Source organism: Petromyzon marinus, chromosome 23, assembly GCF_048934315.1.
Source record: "Petromyzon marinus isolate PM22_M1 ecotype Great Lakes invasive population chromosome 23, UKy_Petmar_22M1.pri1.0, whole genome shotgun sequence".
Classification (NCBI taxonomy): Eukaryota; Metazoa; Chordata; class Hyperoartia; order Petromyzontiformes; family Petromyzontidae; genus Petromyzon; species Petromyzon marinus.
In genome coordinates, this window is record NC_133689.1 from 18,088,530 (window position 1) to 18,105,265 (window position 16,736).

Here is a 16,736-nt window from a genome sequence, read left to right on the forward strand (position 1 = left end):
AGTTTTGCTGTGCGCTTGCATTTCTTTTCCTCTCTACTCTTACTTTAACCCTGCTTATTATTTGCGTATGGGTGGAGGCTAGAGCATTTATGTTGACTTAGGAAAACCTGATTGTTATAGGCTTCGGGTCAAGTCGTATAGACATTATTAAAATATGGAAATACATTTCATATTAAATTAATAGACGGGTGATGGTTACATTGACGTAGCTTGTGGCAGGGTTCAATTGAAGTGGGTGTGAAGATCAATAACTTTAGCCTACCCTGTCGTTAAATTCCGACTTTAAGTTGCTTTAATAGTAATGCAGCACCAATTAGCTTTTTTGACTTAACTAGATCTAGGCTAACGCAACCTCCCAGTGACCCTGGCTTTGTGTTTACGTCAGCCCTTTGCAATCCACTGCGCTCTGCTCTCTATCTGCTCCCTCTGACCCTGGGAGGGCTCTGAACGTCAAAATCGTGTTAGTGGGTCAAGGTAAATATGACCCCCACATGCCATGCTGAGGCCTGGTTTGGTGTTTTTATTCATTATTAAAATTAAAAGAAACAATAGAAATATGTATCTATATGTATTGAAAAATTACTTGTTAATATTAAGATGGAAAAGGGGCCTAGATACAACACCTCCCCCAGGGGCCGTGGCAGGTGGAATGCTACCACACGCCTCTTCCACAGTAGCAGAGCACTCTGCGAGGCTTGCAGTGTGTCCTTATTCTGTCTTTTTAATTCTGGGCCAAAGAGGTCCCATAAACGTAAACGTGTTGTATTTAAAATATAACACAAACATAACAACAATGATGAATGGCTTAGTGGGTAAAGTAAGACGCACCCCAAAACGGGTGAGCTTAATAAATCCGATCTCTCCTATTACCGGATTATAGGATGCAAACCAAACTTTGTTGTATCAGTGTGGTGAGTCTGTGGGTCTTTGTGTGGTGACGATCTCTCTGGGTCTCTGTGTGATGATGGCCGTGTCGGGTGGTGGCGGGTTTAACAACACAACATTATGAGATTCACGAGATCTAACCCAATCAAGACCTGTACTACGGAGTCAACAACAACGACATGAGGGCTCTCCGACGCGCGTCGCGGTTGGGGTGAGGGTGAGGTCGCGCCGTCTCCTCCGTACGGATTGTTTCTTCTTTTCCCAACTGCGACGTTCTCGCTCTCTCCTCTCTTTTTGTCTCCACCGTCGCCAATCGTCGGAGCTCGGCATCCGCGGCCGCTCTCCTAGGTGGGCGACCCCAGCCCGAATTCTCGCCTGAAGCCCTCCCAGCCTCCCTGCTCAACGAGCCAGGCCCCGCACGCGTTCACCAGCAGGGCGGCCACCGCGGCCGTCACGGCCACCGTCTTCTCCGCGTCGCTCAGACGTAAGCAGTCCACCAGCCTCTTCGCGAGGGAGGAGCGAGCAGAGCACCACCAGGACCACCACGCGGCCCCAGCTCGCGGAGCCATCGCGGAGGACCTCCCAGGCCACGTCCACGAGCAGCCGGAGGAGCCCTCGGTGCACCACCCGCTCCTCCGTGTGGCTCACCAAGTCCAGAACGGAGTCTCTGAACCGCACGAGGAACAGGTCTGCCAGGCAGTTGACCACCTCCTGCACCAGCTGTGCTGGCTGAACCTCCTGCAGCTGCTGAACCTTCTGCACCTGCTGCAGCTGCTCCTGCAACTGCAGCCACTCCGTCTGTGTCGCTAGGTGAGCCATGAAACCGGCGATCAGATTCGCTGTCAAGAAGGTCAGCAGCTGCAGCACCTCCTTCTCTTCCTCCCCCTCATTTCCCTCCTCCTCCTCCTCCCCCTGTCTCCTTCCACCTCCCTGTGTCTCCCTCCTCCCCCGGTCTCCTTCCTGCTCCCCGTGTTTCCCTCCTTCCCCCGTCTCCCTCCTCCCTGTGTCTCCCTCCTCCTTTTCCTTTTTTGCTGATGAAGTTTTTCTATTTCCACGAGGTGGTAACACCATATCCCTTATTCTGCAATTGTAATTCTGGGCCAAATAGGTCCCACAAATGTAAACATTTTGTATTTAAAATATAACACAAACATAACAACAATGAATAGCTTAGTGGGTAAAGTAAGACGCACCCCAAAACGGGTGAGTTAAATCAATCCGATCTATCCTACTACCGGATTATAGGACGCAAACCATACTTTGTTGTAACAAGAACATAAAAAAACTGAGTCTCTTAATCAGGTGAATACGGTAAAGGGGCTGAGTCTGTGGTTGACAGTGTGGTGAGTCTGTGGGTCTCTGTGTGGTGACGATGTCTATGGGTCTCTGTGTGGTGATGGCCGTGTCGGGTGGTGGCGAGGTATAACAACACAACATTTATATATTCACGCGATCTAACCCAAACAAAACCTGTACTACGGAGTCAACAACAACGACATGAGGGCTCTCCGACACGCGTCACGGTTGGGGTGAGGTTGCGGTCTGTTGTATATGTAGGTTATGAAATTTTGATGAAAATAATAAAAATTAAATCAAATTTGAAATTTGCATAATTATCCGAAAAAATGTTAATTTGCTGTAATTTATGCGCATAAACTATGCGAATGCGAGAGAGAATCGTATTAATTTATGCTAGTGTATGTGTGATTATGCTACTGCGAGCCGTTATGATAATTAGGCCCCGCCTCGTTGACGAGGGTCGGTTTTCAATCGGGTTAATGCAATTAATCATATGCAGTTATGCAGGTACTTGAGCATGTCAGATTAAACTCGGCTGTGTTGTTTAACTTTGTACTATCGATCAGTATAATACAATTATTCCCGCTTTAACATTTACTGAGTATGTGGTAGTGTGTTCAGCCAGGTCTCCAAGTTCAGATCTCAGCACAGAATACAGTTCTTATGCATAAATGTCACGAAAGAACACAACACTTCTGTGTTAATCAATTTTAATGACGATAGTGATAATGACGATAATGATGACGATGGTGATAATGATGATAATGATGACAATAATAACAATGGTGATGATGCGTACTTCAACAGCTCCAGCACGAGACAGTTGTGTCCGCGGAAGTGGAACGAGTGCAGGACGCGGATGACGCCGTGCAGCTCAGCACTGCCCTCCCCCTGCAGCTCCGTGATCACCTTCAACTCCATCCTCTGCATCTCCATTTTGGTAGGGCTGTGTGCACACAGCAAGTCTGTGGGTCTCTGTGGGTCTCTAGTTCATAGTAGTTTTACGACGGTTAATTTTTTAGTGAGATAGTTTCAGTTTATAGTTAGAGATAGTTTTGCAGAGGTTATTATCATTGTTGTTTACTATTATACTCATTATTTTGTAACCATGTTGTATTTACTTGCATTTATTATCTATTATTGTATTCATTTATAATTATGACCATGGCCGCTGTGTTAAGACCACCAGCACCCACCCACACCACCACCACCACCAACCCCATCACCCCTGCCCCAACCTACTGGATGGGCAGTGCCAGCATCTTGACAGCCACCAGGAATCCCATATTGTGGTCCACGCACCGCAGCACCACTCCCTGCCCTCCCTCGCCAATCTTCTCTCGCACCTCGAAGCGGCATTGGAGCTGCTCCTGGGGTATCTAAGAAGCAGCAGCAGCAGCGCCGCAACGGCCAGTCAGAGTCACAATCACGATGGGAATGTTTTACGCTTAGTGGTAGCAGCAGTGGTAGTACTGAGTAGTAGTTAGTAGCAGTAGTGTCTGTGTGCGCCTGTGTGCCTGTTTGTGTGCGCATCTGCGTGTGTGTGTGTCTGTCTGTGCGAGTTTCACAGGGATATTTCTGCTTGCAAGCTTTGACTTTAACATAGCCATTTCTGTGACCAGACTCAAGCTAATCACTCAGCAATTTCAATGCTAAATTATCCTGTTTGATTTGTACTAGGTGCCTCTGTGGATGTGTAGGCTTTGACTTTAACATAGCCATTTCTGTGACCAGTCACAAGCTAATCACTCAGCTCTTTCAATGCTAAATTTTATGCTAATTCGTTTGTCAAGGCGCTCTGTTTCTTCTCACACAGCTTAAAGGTCGCGGTCTGAGCTTGGCTGTGTTCACTCCAGCGCTTTCCTCCAGACAGTCTCGTCCCTTCGCCTGATGAAGGCCGCTTGTGTTGTGGCCGAAACGTCGTGAGAATTTTATTGTGTTATTTTATTTGATCAATGTAGTATTTTATTCTCATTCTACGCTACTTTACCGAAAGAACCAAAGAAGATGAATCCTTGCAGCCAAGATAGCTTTAAATCGAAATTTAACAGAATGGTATTGAACCTTTTTCTTTACAGGGTGGCCCTGGGGCTTGCCACGTGGCAGGTGTCGTCCATTGTCCATACCAGACCCCTCCAGCTCTCTCACCCTGGGTCAGCTGCCCCTTCCATGTCCTGGAAACCATGGCAAGGTCATCCTATGAGGACTGCCTGGATGAAAACCAGCATGGAAGGGGCCCAGGGTGGGACCGGCTATGCTTTTGGGCTAGTCCCGTTTGTGTGTGGTGTGCGGTGTCTTCGTAGCAATCGTTCTCCACTGTAGTCCTGGCATCTGCTGCTCAGCTTCATTCCACAGCTGTGGTTCCAGTGGCGCGGTCTCTCCGGGGACCCATGTGGTGTGTGTGTGGGTGTGACATGTATCACGGGGTGGGTGGATAGTATCGTGATAGTGGTCATGGTAGGCACCGATCCACGACCTCCATCACCCCTACTGAGTGGTGGACATGCCACCACAAAGCAGCATGCGGCGGAGGAGTGAGGTGACCGCTCTCGCCTCACGAGCGAGGCCCTCTCGCTTCCTCTTCATTCCCTGCATCACCACCTCCATCTCCTCCTTTGTCTCATCCTCCTCCACCTCCTCTTAATCCTCCACCACCATCTTCTCCCCCTCTTCTGTTTTCTCCATTCTCTCTTCATGCTCCTCAACCTCCGAGGTGGCGTCGGTGGCATCGGTGGTGGCAGCGGAGGTGCTGGAGGTGATGGCCGTGGTGGCGGTGGCAATGGTGGTGATGGTGGCAGCGGAGGTGGCGGTGGCGGCAGCGGTAATGGCGGTGGCGCCAGCGGTGGTGGGGCGGAGGTGGCAGCGTTGGTGGTGGTGATGGTAGTAGTCCTGGCGAGGCACCGCTCTTCCTCCATGAGGCGCTTCTCCTCCTCGACGCTCTTCACGTTGGCGAGACACTTCTCCTCCACCAGACGCTTCTCTTCCGTGAAGCACTTCACTTTAACGAGGCGCTTCTTGAGGAAATAGTCTCTGAAGCAGTTCTCCTCTGTGCGGCGCTTCACCCTGGCAAGGCGCTGCACCTCAAAGAGGTGCTCCTCTACCATGTGGCGTTTCTCTGTCGCATGGTCCTTCTCCTCCTGGAGATGCTTCACCCCGCTGAGATCCTTCAACTCCCCAATTATCCTCTGTTCAAGCAAAGATAATCACATGAATATACAGACATGCAAGCAGAAATTCATTTAAGTTTTTCAGATTCATTTATTTGGTATAACCCTGTGAGCTATGTTGCTCTTGACTCGGGTGCAACCGCAACAAACAAAAACATGATCAAGGAATATCTTAAAGCGACTACACGCAACAGAAAAATCCAGGAAAAGACAGCAAAGTCTTCCAGAAAAGCACCGTATATCAACACTGTGTGCAAAAATCCCGGTGGGATGCAAGTCGAATAATAACAATCATAAGACAATTTAGATTAAAGTTATCAGGCTAACTCTGTACTACAAAAAACAAACATGGCTAAACCAAAACGTTTTCAAAATCACCAAAATAAAGCTATAAAAACAATGTAACAGTGATCATAGGAACTGTGATTCAAATTTAACAATTAACGATATATACATAACATGTACGACCAAACTTTGCAGCCATAGCTGGCTGTATGAGTCACTCCATAACAGCAGGATTATGAGTCGCAGTATGTAAAAAAATATTCAATACACCTTTAAAGATCAGCACACTATTCAAGTGTACATCTATGGTACAATTTATTGAAAATAAGTTTTGGGAACAGAAACTTATTTCTTTTAAACAACAGACAAATATTAACAAGCACTGTTTATTACATTAACTTTGTTTAACTTTTTTGGTCCCAGTTGAGACATTCAGAACTATGACAAAACAAATAATTGTGCTCTGATCTAATGTGCAATCTGTGGCATATGAATTTGTTAAGGTGATGTTGTCCGGTCCTGTACATATCAAGTACAGTGAGGGAAAAACTTATTTGATCCCCTGCTGATTTTGTACATTTGCCCACTGACAAAGAAATGAACAGAATATAATTTTAATGGTAGGTTTATTTGAACAGTGAGAGGCAGAATAACAACAAAAACATCCAGAAAAACATGTCAAAAATGTTATAATTTGATTTCCATTATCCTCCTAGCGAGGCCACGCTAGGAGGATAAAAGGGGACCCCGGGCAAAGGTTTGGGGCTGTTGCTTGGAGTGGAATCTCGTCGGACTGCTGGAGTCATCGTCACCATCTGCATTTTCTCGGCGGTGTCAGACAGGCAGTCTGTTAGCTCTCTTGACTGAAAGTGTAGTGACCCCTTGTACCCTGTGAAGGCTATAATAAATAGAGTACCTCCTGCTCCTCGTGTCTCTGCGTGTATCGCTAGACGTGGATCATAACGACAGTAGATGTACACTCACTCTGAGTTTTTACTCAATGACGTTAAACTTCACATCTACCCTACCTCCATGCTACATGCCGACAACCCACTGCTTTGGTAACCAAACTGCAACGTATTTTATTAGTAAACCTGCATTTTCTAATTTTACCCAAATCTTAACCTCGGTTGGATGTTGCCATCCTGCCGTGGAAACAACGAATCATTCGTGTCTCGAGCAGAAGATTGCAAGCCTTGTGTTAGAGAATGGCCCACTGAAGCTGTAATCACGGAGCTACTTCTGAGTACATTTCAAGTGCCCTCTCATCCACGTAATAAAGAGCAGGATCCTCCCTCCTGTAACGTTGGTCGTAACAATGTTCTTACTTCTTTGTGCTGTCAAGGACAACCGGGCTCACCTTGGTCTGTCTCACTGTCACACTCACCTCTATTCGTACACTCACTCATCTGGGTCTGTCTCACTGTCATACTCACCTCATCCACACGCACTGACGTAGGTCTGTCTCACTGTCACACTCACATCACTAGTCACACTCACCCACCTGGGTCTGTCTCACTGTTACACTCACCTCTCTACCACACTCACCTGGGTTTGTCTTACTTTAACACCACATTCCACAGACACTTACATTGGTCTGTCTCAATGTCACACTCACCTCTACCCACACACACTCACCAGAGTCTGTTTCACTCTCTCACTCATTTGTCTTCCTACACTCACTCACTTGGGTCTGTCTTACTGTCACACTCACCACTCTACCCACACTAACCTGGGTCTCACTGTCTCACCTCTCTTCAAAAACACTGAATTCCTGCTGAACAACACGCGGTTCAACCCACAAGCACTTGGGAGAGCTACAGGGCTCACATGCCATGTCCTTCACAGTCCTGTAATTCGTTTTATTATTATTGCCATAATTGAGTTTGGCAAAAGCCTGTGCGAGACTTTGAACAATGTACACACAGGACCGTCCATAAGGGTGCTAGGCCAGGGGAAAATCCCAGCATGTGGGCCTCCGACGCGTTCAAATTCCACCGCAAGTATTACATTTGACACCCCCGTGACATTGAAGCGCAGGGCCCCCCCAATGCCCGCGGACCTGGGCGGTCGCTCCGATTCTCCGTATCCAAGGGGCGATTCTATGTGCACAATGCAGACCTTCTTGTAAAAACATGGTTTTACGAGGGCCTCCTCACGCAAATTAAGTAGAGAACCACATTACTGCCATGTGATGGTTTATGTTTCGCAGTCATTGACGACCAGGCTGAGATCATGAACTCGCTAGACTTGACAACCCACTTTGATCACAGGCGGGTGCCTGGATTCAGACCCAGTTACTCCGTGGTCCCACTTCAGTGCTCTGACCTCTCGGTCACTGGGCCGCCTCTAAACACCCCCCATGTTAAATACATAAGTAGCAAACCTGTATCGTGAGCAGCAGCATTCTTTGAATACTCTGCCAAAACAATTTGAATTGTGGAGTGTTGACCCAATTTCGCAATTGCTTTATCATACCTCTGGTTGCAGGAATAATTTCTACAAGACCGAGTTCTAGAGAGCCCCTTTACACGATGTTTTGTTCTACTCTTCCACACTGAGCAGATATTTTAGAAGATGGAGTACCCACACTTTAACACACCACATGCACCTTGCTGCTCGATTGTGGCTTACCCATTTCTACTGATTGGTGGACAGAGGCAGGGGGGGTTAAGAAACTCAAACGTTTGTTTCAACTGCTGTTACAGAAGGGGAACAGATGGGCAGTGGAGCAGGGAGGTAGAGGGGCAGTGGAGTAGAAGGGCAGTGGAGCATTGGAGTAGTTGAGCAGTAGGGCAATTGAGCAGATGGGCAGTGGGACAGCGGAGCAGAAGAGCAGTGGGCCAAATGGGTAGTAGGGCAGTGGAGTAGTGGAGCAAAGGGACAGTTGGGCAGAGGGGCAATGGATCAATTGAGCAGTGGGACAGTGGGACAGTGGGGCAGTGGAGCAGTGGATCAGTGGGGCAGTGGAGTAGAGTGGCAGTGTTGTGAAGGAGGCGAATCACCTGAATATCTTTTCCCACCGACATTTGTATGTGCTCTAAAGAAGGACCATCTCTCAAAACGGCGATCATTCTATATTTGTCCTTGTACCTCCACACACAGCTGGAAAACCGCACACGTGAGCCAAGGCACATTTAACCAACTCAGGCAGCACTTGCAAGCAATTCAAATATATTTTTTGTCATCATGGGTTTATTTCAAAGAGTTTATAGTACCAATAAGAACAATGGTATTCAACCGTATTATTTGCAGGGTGGCCCTGGGGCTTGCCATGTGGCAGGTGTCGTCCATTGGCCGATCCAGACCCCTCCAGCTCTCTCACCCTGGCTTTTCTGCCCCTTCCATGTCCTGGAAACCATAGCAAGGTCATCCCATGAGGACTGCCTGGATAAAAACCAGCATGGAAGGGGCCCAGAGTGGGGCCGGCTATGCTTTTGGGCTAGTCCCGTGTGTGTGTGGTGTGCGTGGTGTCTTGGTAGCAATCGTTCTCCACTTCAACAGCTGTGGTCCCACTGGCAACGTTTCTCTGGGGAACCGTGTGGTAAGTGTGTTTCATGTATCACGGGGTGGGTGGGTGTGGCATGTATCACAGGGTGGGTGGGTAGTATGGTGATAGTGGTCATGGTTGGCACCAATCCACGACCACCACCATCACCCCTACTGAGTGGTTGACATGCTACCACAAAGCAGCACGCGGCGGAGGAGTGAGGTGATCGCTCTTGCAACGCGAGCGAGGCCCCCTCGCTTCCTCTTCTTTCCCTGCATCACCACCTCCACCACCTGCACCTCTTCCATCTCCTGCTCCTTTGTCTCGTCCTCCATTTCATCTTCATCCTCCACCACCATCGTATCCCCCTTCTCTGTTTTCTCAATTCTCTCCTCATCCTCCTCAACCTCCTCGTCCTCGGAGGTGGCAGAAGTGGTGGCAGTGGTGTCGGTGGTGGTGGTGTTGGCTGAGGTGGCAGTGCTGGTGATGTCAGTGGCGGTGGTGGTGGTGGTGGTGGCGGTAGTGGTAGTGTTGGTTGCGTTGATAACGGCAGAGGTGGTGGTTGCCATGGTGGTGGCAGTGGTGGTGGCGTTAGCGGCAGGGCGGTCGGTGGTGATGATGGCGGTGGACGTGGTGGAGTTGGTGGAGGTGGTTGCGGTAGCGTCAAAGGTGTCGGTGGTGGCGGTGGCAGCAGTGGTGGTGGCGCTGGCAGTGGAGTAAGTTGTGGTGGTGGCAGAGGTGGTGGTTGCCGCGGTGGTGGCGGTGACGGTGACGGTGGCGGTGGTGGCAGTCGTGTCAGTGGTGGCAGTGATGGCGGGGGTGGCAGCGGTGGTGGTGGTTGCAGCGTTGCTGGCAGTGGTGGTGATGGCAGCGGTCCTGACGGGGCACTGCTCCTCCTCAAGGTACTTCTCATCCTCCTCCAGACGCTTCTCCTCAAGATGCTTCATCTCACGAAGTCGCTTCTCCTCCGCGAAGCACTGCACTATAACGAGTCGCTTCTTGAGGAGATGGTCTCTGAAGCAATGCTCCACTGTGCGGCACTTTTCCCTGGCCAGGCGCTGCACCTCAAAGAGGCGCTCCTCTACCAGGAGGCGTTTCAGCGTCCCAAGGTCCTTCTCCTGAAGACGCTTCACCCCGCTGAAGTCTTTTAACTCCCCAATTATCCTCTGTTCAAGCAAAGATCACCACATTAATATTCAGACATGCACATGCAAACAAAAATTAATACCCACATGCATGCAAACATAAACGTGCACATAAACCCAACACAAATGCATACTCACACATCTTTGTACAGATGCAGACATCCACGTTCACTCATTCAAACTCGCTTTTTACACTCGCATGAATATACACAGTCAAGAAAATTTCAAATCAAGATTGAATATATAAAATCACCTGATAACATAACACCTTATCCATCAATACTTTTATCACATTGTACGTGTAGCCCTAACCCTTAATAATCCCAACCCCTACATAATCAAAATACATGTTACATCCTCATATATCCTCACACACCCCATACATGCACTTAAGTCTGTGATCGACTGGGAATATTTCATAGCAATTGTTGGCAACAATCATCACTGGCAATAGTTTCCACAGAATGTTACATTATAAAGATCTCGTAGCCCATAATCTCGACAAATTTCACGCAGTGCCCATAGTGGGCAACTGGAATGGCTACTTCCAATCAACTGAACTAGCAGACGTAATTAATGTGACTGATTTATATCATTTCGTCCTCAATGGTAATAAATGACCAATGCATGAGTGGGATGGTGGAGAGATTGGCTGATGGTGTCTGGAGCTGCTTTTGATATACAGAGAGGTGAAGCAGAGGAATGTTCCAGAGAGATGGTGTCTTGTGATGTTATAGATTCATGATAAGGCTATATGATGGTCTATTTAATTGGTGGTGGTGTGGTGAGAAAGGTAATGTGGAGAGATGGTGTGCCAGTTTTGTAGATAATGTGTATTTGACCCCCACAGACCCCATACACACCTTTGGGGAGCGATGCTTGTAACCTTGGCCTGGGAAAGGGTCCACTTTATCCATAATGTCACCCCAGGTGGTCGACTGGCGCGACGATTCCCGGCCTGCGAAGAGCAGACAGGTAATTCAAAGGACGAGTAATGAATTAGAGAACGAAGAACATGGAGTTTCACAGAACGAATTTTAAGATCCCTGTAATTAGCTCTTTCCACACAACAGGAGCTGCTATTGAGAAATATTCATCACATGGCAGTAAAACTTTACAAGCCATGTTTTTGTGGGCATTCTGAGACCATTAATTCCATAAGCTTGAGACCCCAGTTTAAACAAAAATGGCTGAAATTCAGATATAAACCCATCGTTTCTGGAACACTCGATCATTACGTCTTCCCATCACAACCAAGCCATGTCTTCTCAAAGTAATTGATAAAGGAGCCTCCTTCTCTGTATATAAGCCACGTGATGCAGGTATCTGGGACTTACCCTCATAGTCATCCACAATCTCAGCCCACTTGATATGGCTATCCATGTTGTTGGGAAAGAGTAGATTCTGCGTGAAGTTGGATGGCCTGTGGAGTTTGGAACAACGCTAAGATTTAGCAACAATTTGAATCACTCATCCTCTAAAATATTACATATTTGGCCACTCACTGTACCAATCCCATCACTTCCATGCCTGTTGCTTTCAAGCCAACGCCCGCACTTGTTTGCCACTCATACGTGCTTCTGATCACTCACTCATCGATCCACACAAACATGTTTATTCCACCAGCCTATTACATTAAACATAATCGCCAAACTTAATGATATTTAATCCACACATGCATGTTAATGTACAGCCCATTTGCATTAATCGAATTCTTGATAAACACCCCCCCCCCCCTATGCCTTGTAGGTCATGAGGGTCATATGACCTTACTTAAATTATTTGTTATAAACCGAGCATGACGTCGTGGGTCACGTGATGTCAGAGACACCACCCATGTGGCTGTGACATCACAGATTAGAGACAACTATGGCAGCAGCTGGGGTCTGAACAAGAAGGCAGACTCCTCCCCAATGTTGAATAACATTCAATACATAAAATGTAGGGCACAATTGTGCCAGCAATCAGAAAACAATAATTGTAGACATGTTATTCATACTCTGAGATTTAAACAAGTTAGTTATTAATTTTAAAATGCTGACTCGCTTATGTCTAAACAGTGACAGTAAAAGCAACATATCAGGGCATGCCAAGTAACCTATCTAGCAGTCCTAATTTGATTGCAGAAAATAAAAATACCAACATATCAACAATAATGAGGCTTTAATTTGCGGTCAAAATGTAAAATAAAGATAAACAACACTCATAGTCAACAGGGACGCTCACCTCGTTGAGGATTCGCTCTCCAACGTCGTCTGCAGCTGCTCCCTCGTGCGCATTCCTCTCGACTGGCGGTGGAGGCGTGGCTATGACGTACCAGAAATGACGTCACTTCCGCGAGGCTCCGCCCCCACGCGCACAGCTGCCGCACCACGTGGTGCAGTGCGGGTGGTGGCCGTGGGTGGTGATGATGATGGGTGATGATGATGGGTGGTGGTGGTTGATGATGGTGGGTGGTGATGATGGTTATAGATGACGATGGGTGGTGATTATGATGGGTGCTGATGGCTGTTGATGATGATGGTTGATGGGTGATGATGTGTGTTGATGATGGTCGGTGGTGGTGGTGTTGATAGGTGGTTGATGATGATCGGTGGTGATGATTGTGATAGATGGTGATAATGATGGTTGGTGATGATGGTGGGTGTTCATGCTGATAATTGGTGTTAATGATGTAAGGTGGTGATCACGATGGGTGGTGATTATGATGGGTGATGATGCTGATTTGTGGTGAGGATAATGATGGGTGATGGTGATGTTGGGTGGTTGGTGGCAATGATGATGATGGTGGTCCGTGATAATGGGTGGTGGTGATGATTAGTCATGGTGATGATCATGGTTTATGGGTGGTGGTTATGATAGGTAAAAGTGATGATGGGTGGTGCTGATGATTGGTCATGGTGATAATGATGGTTGATTGGTGGTGGTTTTGATAGTTGGAAGTGATGAAGGGTGGTAGTGATGAAGGGTGGTGATCATGATGGGTGGTGATGATGGGTGATGATGATGATTGGTGGTGATTGGTGGTGATTGGAGATTGGTGGTGATTGGAGATTGGTGGTGATTGGAGATTGGTGGTGATTAGTGGTGATTGGTGATTGTTGTGATTGGTGGTGATTGGTGATGATTGGTGATTGGTGGTGATTTGTGATTGGTGGTGATTGGTGATTGGTGGTGAAAGGTGATTGGAGATTGGTGGTTATGGATGGTGTTTGGTGGTGATTGATGGTGATTGGTGATTCATGGTGATTGGTGGTGATTGATGGTGATTGGTGATTCATGATGAGTGGTGGTGATTGGTGATTGTTTTTGATTGGTGATTCGTGGTGAATGTTTGTTATTGGTGTTTGGAGATTGGTGTTGTTTGGTGGTGATTGGTGATTAACAGTGATTGGTGGTGATTGGTGTTTGGCGGTTGGTGGTTATTGGTTGTGATTGGTGATTAACGGTGATTGGTAATTTGTGGTATTTAGCGATTAGTGGTGATTGGTGGTTCTTGGGTGGCGGTTGTGGTTGCTTGGGGGTGGTGGTGGGTGGTGGTGGTTGGAGGGTGGTGGTGGGTGGGTGGTTGTGGGTGAGTGGTTGTGGGTGGTGGTGGTGGTTGGTGGTGGTGGTTGGTGATATTGGGTGATTGATCATGATGGGTGGTGGTGATGATGGGTCTGTGGTGGTGGTGATGATAGGTGATGGGTGGTTGTGATGAAGGATGCTGGTCATGATGGGTGGTGATGTGTGACGATGATGTTGGGTGGCGATGATGATGGATGATGATGATGGATGATGATTATGTGATGATGAGGGTAGGTGGTGGTTGTGGTTGGTGGTGGTTGTAGTTGCTGGTGGTTGTGGTTGGATGAGTTGGTCGTTGGTTGTGGATGGTGGTGGTTGGTGGTGATTGGTTGTGGGTGGTGGGTGGGGGTGGGTGGTGGTGGGGATGGGTGGTGGTGGGTGGTGGTGGGTGGTGGTGGTTGGTGGGTGGGGATGGGTGGTGGTGGGTGGTGGTGGTTGGTGGGTGGTGGCGGTGGTAGTGTTTGGTGGGTGGTGGTGGTTGGTGGTAGGTGGTAGTTGGTGGGTGTTTGTGGGTAGTGGTGGTTATGGTGGTTGGTGGGTGGTGGTTTGTGGGTGGTGGTTTGTGGGTGGTGTTGGTGGATGGTAGTGGTTGGTGGGTGGTGGTGGTGGGTGGTGGTGGTTGGTGGTAGGTGGTAGTTGGTGGGTGTTTGTGGGTAGTGGTGGTTATGGTGGTTGGTGGGTGGTGGTTTGTGGGTGGTGGTTTGTGGGTGGTGGTTGGTGGATGGTAGTGGTTGGTGGGTGGTGGTGGTGGTTGGTGGGTGAGGGAGGTGGTTGGAGGGTGGTGGTGGTGGTTTGTGGGTGGTGGTTGGTGGATGGTAGTGGTTGGTGGGTGGTTGTGGTGGTTGGTGGGTGGTGGAGGTGGTAGTGGGTGGTGGTGGGTGGTTGGTGGATGTGGGTGGTTGGTGGTTTGGTGGTGGTGGGCGGTGGGTGGTTGGTGGAGATCGGTGGTGGGTGATGGTGGGTGATGGTGGGTGGTGGGTGGTGATGCGTGGTGGTGGGTGGTGCTGGGTGGTGCGTGGTGCTAGGTGGTGGTGGATGGTGGTGGGTAGTGGTGGGTGGTGGGTGGTCGTGGGTGGTGGTTAGTGGTGGTGGGTGGTGGGTGGCGGGTGGTGGTGGAGGTGCGTGGTTGGTAGTGGGTTGTCGTGGCTCGTGGTTGGTGGTGGGTGGTGGTGGGTGGTGGCTAGTGGTTGGTGGGTAGTGGGTGGTGGTGGTGGTTGGTGGTGAGTGGTGGATGGTGGAGGTGAGTGGTGGTGGGTGGTGTTGGGTGGTGGTGGGTGGTTGGTGATGATGATTTATAATTGGTGCTGTTGATGATAATGATGATTGGTGCTGGTGATGATGATTGCTGCTGGTGATGATGATGATTGGTGCTGGTGCTGGTCATAACGCTGATTCGTGCTGGTGATAATGATGATGATTGGTGCTGGTGATGACGACTGATGATTGGTGATGACAATGATGATTATTGGTGATGCTGGTGATGATGATTGGTGCTGGTGATGATGATTGGTAATGAAGATGATGATTGTTGCTGGTGATGATGATTGGTGCTGGTGATGAGCATGATGATGAGTGCTGGTGCTGGTTATGATGATGATGATGATTCGTGCTGGTGAAGATGATCATGATTGGTGCTGGTGATGATGATTATTTGTGCTGGTCATGATGATGATGGTTCGTGCTGGTCATGGTGATGATGATGATTGGTCCTGGTGCTGGGGATGATGATGATGATTGGTGCTGGCCATGATGATGATTATTGGTGCTGGTTATGATGATAATGGTTCGTGCTGGTGCTGGTGATGATTATTGGTGCTGGTGATAATGAAAGGTTGGGTTCATAATTGCCCGGTAGAATGAGTATATAATGGCCAGGTAGGGTGGGGTCACTCACCAACTCATCCATTCATCTTGTGTGTGGTGATCCACCAACCCCCGCCTAGATTTTAGGCGCCTTCCCAAAACTGCAATTCAATCACTCACGCACCCACTCCTTTACTCACCCACCCCCTCATTCACTCACCCACGCACTCATTCACTCGCCCATGCACTCATCAACGTACACACCCACTCATTCACTCACCCATACACTCATCAACTTACAGACCCACTCATTCACTCGCCCACGAACTCATTCACTCACTCACCCACTCATTAACTCACCCACCCACTCATTCACTCACCCACCCACTCACTCATTCACTCACCCATACACTCATCAACTTATCCACCTACTATTTCACTCACCCACTACTCATCCACTCACTCACCAACTCGTTCACTCACCCATTAATCATTAACTCACCCACCCACTCATTCACCCCCCCCCCCACTCATTCGCTCACCCACCCACCCACACATTAACTCACCCAACTATTCATTCACTCACCTACCCACTCATTCACTAACTCAACCACTCACCCACCCACTCATTCACTCACCCACCCACTCACTTATTCACCAACCCATCCACTCATTCACACAACTGCCCTTCTGTTCACTAACCCACCCTATCCACTCATTCACTCACCCACCCATTCACTCACCCACCCTTTCACTCACACACCCATCTACTCATTCACCATCACATCTACTCATTAACTCAACCACCCACCCATTCACTCACCCAACCACTCATCCACTCACTCATTCACCCACCCACTCATTCCTCGACATCAGGAGGAAACAAGGAGGTGGAAAGGTGCTGATGCAGGCCGTTTTAAAAGTCTTTGATGACCGCTTTTGTTGCAATCGAAACGTCGTAGTTTTTTGTTATTTTTTGCTACTTTCTCTGAACCTATCTACGTGGTGACTTTACCGAAAGACCCAAGAATACAAATACAACTTATTGGGTAGTCAGAATTCATCAGCACCAACCTGTATGTTGAACCTCTT